Source organism: Bactrocera dorsalis, chromosome 3, assembly GCF_023373825.1.
Source record: "Bactrocera dorsalis isolate Fly_Bdor chromosome 3, ASM2337382v1, whole genome shotgun sequence".
In the NCBI taxonomy this organism is placed as follows: domain Eukaryota; kingdom Metazoa; phylum Arthropoda; class Insecta; order Diptera; family Tephritidae; genus Bactrocera; species Bactrocera dorsalis.
The window spans coordinates 34,496,733-34,508,985 of record NC_064305.1 but is presented as its reverse complement, the minus strand read 5'-3'; positions in this window follow the sequence as shown (position 1 = coordinate 34,508,985).

Below are 12,253 nucleotides of genomic sequence, written 5' to 3'. Positions count from 1 at the left end.
AAAGTCCTAAGTAAGAGTAAATATTTTGAGTTAGGCTCGTCCTCGAGCTGCTGCTCTCCTTACCCATCTCACCACTCTTAACTGCTTAGGGATATCGGGCGGCTCTGAAAATAAAATTAACATCATGCACATCCCTCTTATTGATAGGTAGACAAATGTGCGGCAGTCACATATTTATCTTTTTTTTGGCTTTAAATTCAGTACCCTGTTAGAGGTGCCGTTTACTACGGAGAATTGGATGAGCTGGCATAGAAAAAGCACCATAGTGACTGATTAATTTTTTCTGCTTACCGGCAAGTACAAATTTTGACCCTTATTTTATATGTTTTTTAAATTTTTTAGTTTCTTTTGGACATAAATGCTTGTTGGTTTGACATGATTTTTATTTTGCCAAGACAATGACTATTAATTTGACAAATAAAATGTCTTATCATCAAAGAAATTGATTTAAAAGGCAAATTTTTGTCCAAGGCAATGCTTTGTGCACACTGACGGGACTGCTTATTCTGAGATTTGTTTTTTTTTTGGAAATTAAAGTTAATTCGCTGATTAAGTGGCGGTTAAAACGTGCAAACTTATATGATATAAATATTTCATATATTTTTGATTTATATCCAATGAAAGATACCAAAAAAAAATTTTATGTAGCACTTTTTTAATTTTTTTCAAAGAAACCTGCTTGGTTTATTTTGAGCTTAAAGTAGTAGTTTCATTGGCACATTAATTTGATTCTCAAACAGTTTAAGAACTTGATGTAATTTGGAAAGGTTCAATACATCGAAATTTGATTTATCAAATATATAATAATTTTACTGCTTTTTAAAGGGTGCCTCATTTATATTCCATGCCTCTCTTCCTATTAAGATGTTGGTAAGCTTAAGATAACAAATAACTCAATACTTCCATGCGAAAATTTATTTATTAAAACTTTAATAATATTTTAGGAAATTTGTCAAAACTTTCCTATGTTCTGTATAGTTTCAAAGTTACTATTTAGAATTAGACAAAAGCATTTACTCTTCAAGGCACGCAATATCTTGAAGATAGAAAACAGTCAAATAGTTGTGTTTATCCAAATCCCATTTAAGTAATCTATTTGTTGCATACTTTTATGAGCGCAGAGTCAAATTAGCCATTTACATTTTGTGAATTTAGTGATAACATTGTATGCATCAATTATTAAATAATTATTAATTAAATTAAAGCACGTAAATTCTATATACATATGAGACCTCTAGCACCTTACGTATTGCCAAACTTTTCAAAACGGCAAAGGTAGATAAAAAGCCTCCACCATGACATTCAAATCCATTTAAGGCCTATTCAAAAACCTGTTAAACTTTTGGTAACTTTGCAGTTGAATTATTCCGTATGCTCCGAGTTAATGGTGAAAAATCATACCGAGAGCGTAGTAAAGTTTTTCATGGCAATGCTTGTGCGAGTGTAGGTTTGTATATACCATATGTATTTACGTATTAACTACGAACAGTGCCTAAAAGAGATTTAAACGTTCGCAGTTAGCAGCCAATGTATCTTGTGTCAGTATTTTCTGTATGTGTGTGTGTGTGCGTAACAGAGCTTTAAGTTGTCATGCTAAAGCTCCGGAAATACATACGAATATCAGTTTGAAGGTGTAGAGTCACACCAAGTAACTCCTAGAAATATGTCCAAATAAACTACAAGCACACCTCAACGCGCTTACTGTCATACTTTTACAGGAGTATTGAAGCATTTACATGTAGTACATATATACATATGCTCTCACTTTAATACCTTGAAACAAATATGCGCGAGGATTGAATATTTATATGCTTTAAGTCCTTGTAGGCAGATTATCTAACCACATTGATTTAAATACATATAAAAATACATTTGACCGATAGTGCTCATTATACCTTCACACAACTTTTGTTCTATTACATATGTGTAGCATATGTACATATGTAAGAGCTATGCGTGCTACAATGATGTTGCAACGTATTTAAACACCATTAAGCGCCGGTGAACACATTAATCCGTCGAACAAAGTATTCGGCGATGGCAGCATTTGAAACAGCTTGAAAAGGACGGAGAGAATAAGGTGGAATAAGGATTTGTTGGAGCACATGCCTACAATCTCCTACACAAACAAATAATTTTAAAACGCTTGTATGTATATGTATGCGATGTTGCTTGCTGTTGTGGTGGCGTAAAAGTTGTGTCTGCATGGCTACTGTGCCAGTACTGTTATGTGCGCTAACAAGAGCCATTTGCACGAACAAGAGCCATTTGAGAATGAACTTTCCGGCTTAAAAAGTATTTAAAAACAATGGTTTAAAGTTGTGGGATTCAAATAATGTTGTCAGGGTAGCCAGCCTGTGTTTCTGTGAACATTGCTCTGAAATTTTAAATGCATATTTGTGAATTTTATTGCTTTAACTGCAACTAGCAGGTCAATTGAAAAGTACTTGGTTTGAGGCATAGACGTTGCTACTATAATTAAAACCACATCATTTTAAGGTAGCCGTAACCTTCAAAAGGCTCATGTCGAAATTTGACGAAAAATACTGTTAAAGCTAAAATTTGGATTGATAAATACATATTACTTGTACTCTGCCCTAGGGAACTCAAGCGTTGAAAAGTGGTTTGCTAAGCTTGAACGGGGAAAAATGAGCAGCGAGTTCAATGAAGGGCGTGGACGCCCTAAGGAGACTGTTACCGGCGATGGTTCCCATTATAACTTCGGATGCTCGTAAAGTGAAGCTGTGTCAGAGGATTGAGACTCTATAGATATTAAGGAAACGTATTTGATATATAGTGAATAAATTAAAATGAAACGTATTTGATATTTGAGTATGCAAAAGCTTTGTGGAAAGTGGGTGCAGAATTTCCGATCCTAAGGAGGGTTTGCAGTTTTTTATTCATAGTAAATCTGAATTTTTGCATCGATATGAGAGAATGAATGAAACATGGCTCCATAATTTCACTCCGACGTCCAATCGATAGTCATTCGAATGGACTGCAGATGATGAACCCCCTCCAAAACGTGGAAAAATGCACCAGTTGGCTACCAAGCTTATGGCACTTGTATTTTGGGATGCCCTTTCATAATTTTTATTGTCTACCGATTATTAAGTATGTAGCGTTTGAAAAAAGAAAGGGTCGAAAAACAGCCGTATTTGATGAAAAAAAGTATTGTTTCACAAAGGCATCATGTCACAAGTCATTGAAAATGATGGGAAAAATCCATCGAGCTTCAAATTACTTCCGCATCCGCTGGAAAAAAAAATCTTCAAATGAAGAGGAGATTGCCGAAGCTGAGGCCTATTTTGAAGCAAATAACAAATCGTACTGCAAAAATAGCATCGAAAAGTTGAATGCCGTAATAACTTCAAACGGACTTGATATTTAAATTCGAATTGTTGAGTACAAGTACCATTTTGATGACACAGTTATTGCGATTAACACTATTTTAATTTTTTCTATGATTTTGACGACGCTGCTCGCACCAAAGATTTTTGGAGATTCTCAAAATTCCCATAAACTATAGTTCAGTGGTTTCAAATCTGTACTTCCGGACTGCCAATTACATATGTGCAGCTATAAAACCAGCAATATTGCTTTTGAGATATTGCTTGGGGGTTGTCGCCTTGTGTGCAGAAGCAGAATCTTGCTAGAAGATCTAATGCTCTCCATCGAAAAGAGTATTGCTAACCACATTTCCAAAATAATCTGTTGATACACTTTGGCTACAGTTTTAATCCTTTTTAAAAGGAAGTAAAATGGCGTTTCGCCATTATAGAAGGAATCCTACCCACCCATAGGTGAATAGCGCCCACGTTGGATGCTTGGAATAATATTTTTGCGGTTTTGCTTGTTAAAAACTTGTTCAACAGTGAATTTTTTTTCTTTTTTTTTTTAAATGATACTTTCATGGCTGTTGACCGTTGATTACGCGCAAGAACTTTTTAACAAGGATTGCGCTGCATCTTTACATGTTCGTTTTTTTTTTATAATGAATTTATCTAGATCCTCACAACTTTGAATATTTTAGTAACTAAAAGAAATAATTTAACATTTCATGTAAAAATTTTATAAAGTATACATATTTTCACAAAAAATCTCGATTAAGATTTCATTGCCAGCTCCATTCCTCCTTCCACATTTGTACCAAATAAAATCCATTTTCCGACATCGATATTTCGGTGGCATTTGCTTAAGAGCAAAGGAAGTCCACCTCCATAAATTTATAGCATACTTCAACGGTGTATACTCGTATAGAATTGTAGATTCAAACTCATACTCGTACATCTAAATGTTTATTTTTATAACTTAAACAGGAAATATAAAAATTGTCATGAAGTTTGTAAATATCAGAAGGAAACGTCGTAGACCCTCTAAAACATATACTATATTTACTATATATATGTACATGATCAGTATGATGAGCTGAGTTGATATATTCGCGAAATAGTTCCTCAAGCGGCCCACTCACGACAAATTTGTTTGACAAATCTGTTTGAGTTTGAGGTGGTTTTTGTCGTGAGTGGGCATGTTGTCAAACGGGTTGAAGGTTTGCGACAAATTTCAAAAACTAACAACCGATTTGTCGATTCGTTTGTCGTGAGTGGCGTGGTATGCAAACATTTGGTCAGTTGCTTGAAATTTTTGCAGAGTAAACATCAGCGGATAAAAAAATGGCAAGCGTGAGCAAACATTTTTTGGAAGAGTTTATTGAATTATTTAAAAATGAACCGGCCTTATGGCAATGCAAAAGTGAAAATTATAAGAATAAATGCCAAAAAGATAAGTCGTGGAAAAATTCAGCTCCATTGAATTTAATAGTTTTACATGTGAGTGGTTATATCTCTCACATAACCACTCTTTCATCCATCTTCATTATTTTTGTTTTTTTTGTTGCATTTGGCTTTTTTCGCGTCATGCACTGGTGTATTACTAGTAGCGCAATTACATCATCCGCGTTATAATCAGACATGTTAACTCCGCGAAACACACAATGGAAATAAAGTTTGTCAAATCGGTTTGTCGTGAGTGCTCAACCGTCTTCAAACAGATTTGTCAAACAAATTTGTCGTGAGTGGGCCGCTTCAGATATATTGAGATATTGTTTTGAAATTATTTCGCACACGTCTCCAAGAAACTGTTTATTTGCATGAACCACCGATCTTGGATTATACAAACTGAACGATCAAAGCTAAGTTGCTATATGAAAAACTCTTTTAATTGACAAGATATCGCCACGCAATTTGGCAATAATTCCCTTGAGAACAATTCTAAAATATGTTTATGGATTTTTTTTTTGATTGGATCAATACAGCATATACAAACTGAACGATCAAAATCAAGCTCTTGTAAAGGAAACCTTTTATTTGAGGAAGTATCTTCACAAAATTTGGCATGGATTATTCTCTAAGGTTGCAAAGAAATTGCTTGCATGGTATCACTATGGCATATATGTAGCTACTATGGTACAAACTGTACGATCAAAATTTAGAACTAGTATGGAAAACTTTTTATTTCCCAAATTATTTTCACGAAATTTTGCTTATATTGTTGTCCAAAAACTACGAAAAATTGTTCATGTAGCTGCCTTACGAACCGATTGAAAACTTTTTATTAGTGAAGGATGTTGTAAGTTCGGTGCAACCAAGGTAAACGTGGTTGGTGTTTTTTCTTTTTATTTATATGTGTTTTATATATTATGTTTGTATATATATGTACGTATTTGCTTATTATATAAACTTGTTTGCTATGATGTATGTACTTAATACTTAATACTGAAATAAATCTTTAGCTGCGTTCCCAACTGTAACTTCTTTTTGCAGCTCTTGCACATTTTGCAGCTACTTTATATAGATTAAATTTAAAATACACAAATACTCACTAACGCAGAGATACAGGCAAACACTCATCGCGTTAAAATTTACTGCCAAGCGTAATGGTAATTCAGCGGACAAAATCTTTTTCAGCGGAGGTTACGTTTCTCTTTTTATTTTTTGAAAAGTTGAGATAAATGTTGTCATATATTAAAATGTTCTGTTTTTGTTCATATATGTACGAGAGTACATATTTATCTGTATATAAAGTACTTGTCCAATAAATTACGAACGAAGTGAAAAATAGTTCTAACTTTAATCATTAATAAAAACATAAATATTTGGCTAATTTTAGAAAAAAATTATTTTTTATATGCTATATACATTAAACTTAAATTATTATATTTTTGTATGTGTGCATAAATAGGTGTCAAGTGAGCAGAAGCAGTGGGGACCTAATGGCCACCGCTTGCGTGTGCACGTGCATGGAATGTGCTTTGTTTGGTGAGCTGTTAGCAACGTTTTTAATAATGGATTATGATGATTGCAAACGCGCAGAATCAATTTATATAAATGTGGCCATATATGTATGTGTGCATTTAAGGTTGTGTGACAAATTGCTTGCAAATACCGTGCAGCAGTTGAATTGCGAAAATCTGTAGTTATTGCCATTACATTCATTTCATCGTTTCCAGCGATAATCATTTGTCATACTTGCTAGCTCTCTTCTCTCTCTCCGTCTCTTCTTAGTTGAGTGACAACTCAGTTAATTTAACGTGTGAAGCTACTTTTTGACTCCTATTAACTGAGTTGTGTCTTTGTGATTATGTATGTGCCTAACCATGACACTATTTAGCTGAATTTGGTTTAAATAGCTGGCCAGAGGGTGTATTAAGTGTATTTCGCGGGCTACGTGCATTCGATTTTCAATTGCGTTGTGTTGGTACTCATATCCCTTACTAATGCTGAAAAAATCTGCCATTTTAAAAGCTTGGTTAATTTTTGACCGCTGTTTTGCTTCCATATGTTTCAAGTCGCCTTCGATTTTTGTGGCGAAATTGCTCACTTTCAACTAAAAACAGTGTCGTGTATATATTGCACCCAGTCTGGGCAAAATAGATGTACAGGAAAACAATGAAGCATCTTTTGTGGACTTGTCCTCTATTGGCAAAGGCTACGCTTAAATCATTTGGTGAACCCACCTTACATAAAGAGGTATTGTCAGTGAGACCACAGACGCTATTGCAGTTCGCGTCAAACGCAGGCATCCTAAAGGATGACTTCTTCTCGTGGACTTCGTAACGAAACTGGTATCGCAAAGAGCTAAAACTGGTCTATATGTGGCTCACTAGTTTACCAGACTAACCTAACTTAACCTACTTGTATATGTTATGACAAATATGTATTCAAAACATCAACACACGATTTTTATTAGTCCGATTGAAAAATAAAGTGGTAGTAATATCGCATACTTTACTAATTTGTTGTAAAATTATTCTTTATGTTTGTCATTCGTCAACTAGTTTTTTACTAGTCCGAAACCAACTACCTAGCTCATAATAAACTTCAAATTGTCTTAATATAAAGTAAATCGTTTGCCTGTGTAAAGTAATATGAATATCCAGTGTAACTTGTCAACATTTCGCTGGTGGATAGGGATTTTAAATTTTGAAAATAGCCTCAAAAGAAAGAGCTTTAATAAAAAAAAGGGCTGAGATATCCAGCTCATCGATCAGTGTAATAAGGACTGATTGTAAGGAAGTATGTTCATTTTAAATCATTACCAAATCTGTCGAGAGTGTTTTTACTACATTACACCTGTCAACCTCTGAAAACAGAAAAAAACTAGAAATCACCATTCTACTCTTCTTTAAAGTAGTGAAAGGTGTTTTCGAAAACTATTGCAGATATATTTCAATATAGAGTTAGTTGAAGAAAGAAATTATGTGGTTACCACAAGTTAAGCTTCCGTGGGTCTTATTGCTTTTTCTTTACAAATCGTGTTTGAGCTTGGATTAAGGTGTTAGGGGTAGTCAGAATTTTCAAAAAATGTATATTTTTTTACATTTTCGTTAAGTGTAATATCTTAAAAATATTATCTGAAAATTTCACGTTGATCCGATAATTAGTTTTTGAGTTATTCCATAAACAACAAAAAGAGCTCGGCCAATTCAAAGTGCTACTGTGAAACTTTAAACGCGTTTTTCTCAAAACTATGTTTTTGAACTGGTGACAACTGTAACTCGAAAACCGCTCAGTAGATTTTATACAGCTTTTAGAATACATAATAAACTCGGGCCTGATAGATTTATTTATTTTTTTCAAAAATTTCGATTTTTTAAGAAAAATTAACTGTTGATTTTTTCCCAAAAATTAAAAAAAAATTTCCTAACGCCGCCATTTGGTTAATTTTTGAAAAAAAAAAAAACAAAAAATCCTTCGGTCAAGCCCAGGATTATTAATTTATAAAACTAATTTTTTTCTCCGATTGATTTTAGATGAATCTCCAAGGACTTATGGTTGTCACCGCAAGTACCTTTTTTTGGAATACTATAATATACTACCTATAAATTTGGAAATTAATTTTTTTTGAAATTTTCGTGACTTCAAGTCAACACAAGCTATAATAATGCCATATTACTACTTTTGTAAAATAACACGATTTAATAGCAAAAAAATACTGAAAATTGTTATTTTTTCGTGCCTCTGACTACCCCTAACCCCTTAGGCAGCTAAATTATAAAGTTGTAATCTTTATAAATTTCTGTTGCCAACAATTTTCTGAAATCTTTCTTTTAACTCGAAGCCCTTGACCTCAAACTCCAAATTGTCTAAAGCGAATTACGACGGGTGTTAGCTACTCGAAAAATCAAGCCAAATCCAAAATCTCATTTTGCAAAATTAAAATCAGGGATAATAAAAACCGAAGTGTGTGTAAGACTCGCTAGAGGCAAACGATGCGAAGCCGTGCAAATGTAGTTACCAGCAAGCAACAGACAATTGCTTTCTTCGGTTATCTTATCTTGGTTCGTTGGCGCGTTGTGTGAAGAAAATTTCATTATCGCACAATTGCGCGAAATGAGTGAAAATAAAAGTGGCAAAGCAAAGCATATAAATGAAGTGAGCGTGAAAATATAAACGGTAAAATGCACGCACACACACTTGCACCCTCTTGAGGGGAGACAAACATTTTAAATACGCAATTTGATTTCGTACAATTCAAAATTTAATTAAATCGCAAACTGCCGGATAAAAATTTCATTACGTAAAGGGAGTGATAGAAACAAGAAACATATTTTCGTGTTGGCTTATCTGGTGTTGGGTTAATGGGGTCTGTACGAGGTATGACAATTAAGTAATGGGACTGATTCCATAAAAACCGTATATTAGAAAATTATTCTACAACTCTGCCATCCCCTTCAAATTAGCCCCTTGGACAGCTATACAGCGATTCCAGCGCGTTATCCATGCTTCGTAACATTTCTGGAACGCTTCGACTGGGATGTCCGCGAGTACCCTCGTCACGGCCACCTGGATGTCCGTAATCGACTCAAAATGGGTTCCTTTGACCACCGATTTTGACTTAGGAAACAAAAAAGTCACAGGGTGACATGTCGGGCAAATTAGGTGGCTGTTGCAACACGACGATCTTCTTTCGGGAATTTCAAGGTCACAGGTTTACCACAAGCGCGGCAATAAAATCAGTCTCATTCCTTAATTGTCAAACCTCGTACGCACGTGCGTGCGCTTGTATGGAAATACAAGAAACATATACATATGTATTATGTAGACATGTGCGTTTTTATTATGCATATTTTAGCAGCCGCTTTAATTTGTCGCTACTTTCCTTTTGTGCGATACACTGTGCGAATTTCTTTCATACATAAGCCGAATTACTGCCGCAGTTTGTTCCATACCCAATCGCATTGTATGACACCATATAGTGTTAAAAAGGTGAAGCTTCATTAAACCACAAAATAATTAAATTCGGGGAGGTTGAAAAAAAGTTACAGCTATTCAAAAAGAATGCCACTCAAGCCACCAAATTTGTTAAGTTTACGGAGACGATGTTTGCTTTTTAATTCAAGGTTTTGTAATGCCACGTACATATCAAAATTTCCCTTCCTATTTTTGTTACATTAGAGCTATGTTTACTCTGAAAATACAGCGATACGGCAAAACTGTTAGAACGGTTTTTAAGCTATATTTTGGATTTCCTATTGAAGAGAGAAATAAAAGGTGACTGCCAAAAATATGCTGTTATAGTTGTCGCAGAATTTCGAAAGGTTGGGTTGAAGGAAATTACAAGTCTAAGCCTTTTATAATACCAAAACTAAAAATGAACACTCTTCTGGCTTACAGCATCAGTTGAATATTCTCTCTCTTGGAACATCTTCATATTGATCACGAACAAGGAAGGTGCAAACTTCCAATATCTCAAAACAAAGTTTCCTTGAATCAGTTACGAAAATTGAAGGAGGGAGAAGGTTTGCAGATGAGCGAGGTTATAACAGATGCCTTTATTTTATCGGTAATACAAAAGCTGAAAACTTCTGACACATCATTCGAGAGCTTCTTTCTTCTTATAAAGCTTTAGGATGCAGTATTCAAACCAGCTTGAATCTTATTACCATCATAAAATATTTTACTAGTATTTTTAAAGCTGGTAATGCTTTTTCACCTTTTTTTAATTATTCCAAATTAAAGAATTCTGAATGTTACTTTTTCTACGCCTTTAACTTGCAGAAAAAAAAATTTCCCCAATTTGATTCATAGTCTGCGACCGCTTTTATTTTTTGTTAATTACAATATTATTAAAACTTTCTAAAAAATTTTCTCCGAAATCAGTTAAGAATTATAAATCGTTATTTTTTGTCTACTAAATCCCAAAGCACAAGTTATTAATGTTGCGATATAATTTGTACTCATAATTGCTATTCACAGAAAAATGCTCTCACTTCATTATTGATATTTCTGCCACAAGTAATTTATTTTAAAGTAGAATTTATGCTACGATTAAACTGTTGTTATTGTTTTCTTGATATTTCTGTATACTAAGTCAGATAGCAGAAGTATTTCATTTTGTAATAGAATTAAAATTTATGTTAATATTTACTGGTTTCTAGAAACTGTCCGAAGTAATTAATTTTGCGATATAGTTTTTGAAGTGCACCACTCCTCGATAATCGAAGAAAACTGCAACTTAACTTTTGTTTTTTTTTTTGGCTTTAGCTCACCTTTGGAACAATTGTTCTTATTGCATTATTGATATGCTGTATTCTCAGTTTTATTTTTCCCAGAAAATTGTTCTCGAGGTATAATTGACACATGCCAACTCTTTTTTGACTGTTTCTACCTTCAAACTTATCTTTACAAGTCCGATTAAATTGTTTTATTTTCTAATACAGCTACTAGGGACCGCTATGCTCTTCTTCTGTTAAAGCCCAAATGAGTACCTGCGTATGTATGAATGCAGAAGGGCTATATGTTTAGAGTATGTGTGAGCATTGCAAAAATATCTACTTGTGCAGATTTCAGAGTTCTACAAAAACTGTATATAAAAATACAGAGAACTCTTCAACCGCACTCTTTAAAAACTGGCAGAGAGCTATAAAAAATTATTAATGCGTTTGGCTTGTGAATGACTAAAATCTCATTTACATTTCAAGCGTATGCAAACTACACAATAGCAGACGACAGACGATAGATCATAGACAAGCAGCAAGCTTTGACATTACCACATACAAAGGATGCAAGGCGAAGAGACCGGGTGTAAAAGCAGGTAGGCAAAATGTGGCAAAACTTGAGCCAATAGAAATCAGCCATTTTTTGGAACGAAGTTCCTTACGGCAGGCTTGCAGAAGATGGGATTTTGCTGCGGGAGCTAACTGAAAAAAAGTGATAGTAAAAACCGTAAGAAATAACCCGTAAGAAATATCCGTAAGAAATAACCCGTAAGAAATAACCTGTAAGCTGTATCGCTAGTTATAGCCTACTTTTAGGTCTTGCAAAATAATTAGGCATGAAAATCTGTAACATTATTGTGTATGCAAATTATGCATAGAGCGCAACAGACTGCAAACTACATCTGCCAAATATTAAAATACAGGCGTTCTTATGGACACTGTTATTTTGACAGCTACACGACTACACGACTGCAGGCCGACAGTTGTCGTTCCCGCTAACTTGAATATTTCCTATATTTGCCAACGGCAGTAGGACGACAGTAGAGTTGACAGTAGAATGGAAGATAGAAAGAGGAGGTAGAGTGGTGATGTCACTAATATGTAAAATGTAAAATTATTCACAGGTCTAACAAACTTGACGTTATTTTACAAATAAAAGCATAAAATAGCTCTATTATATCATTTGTAATAACAATTGATAATTTAAAACAAAAAAAAATTACCAATTTTTACTTATTTTTTGCATAAAAA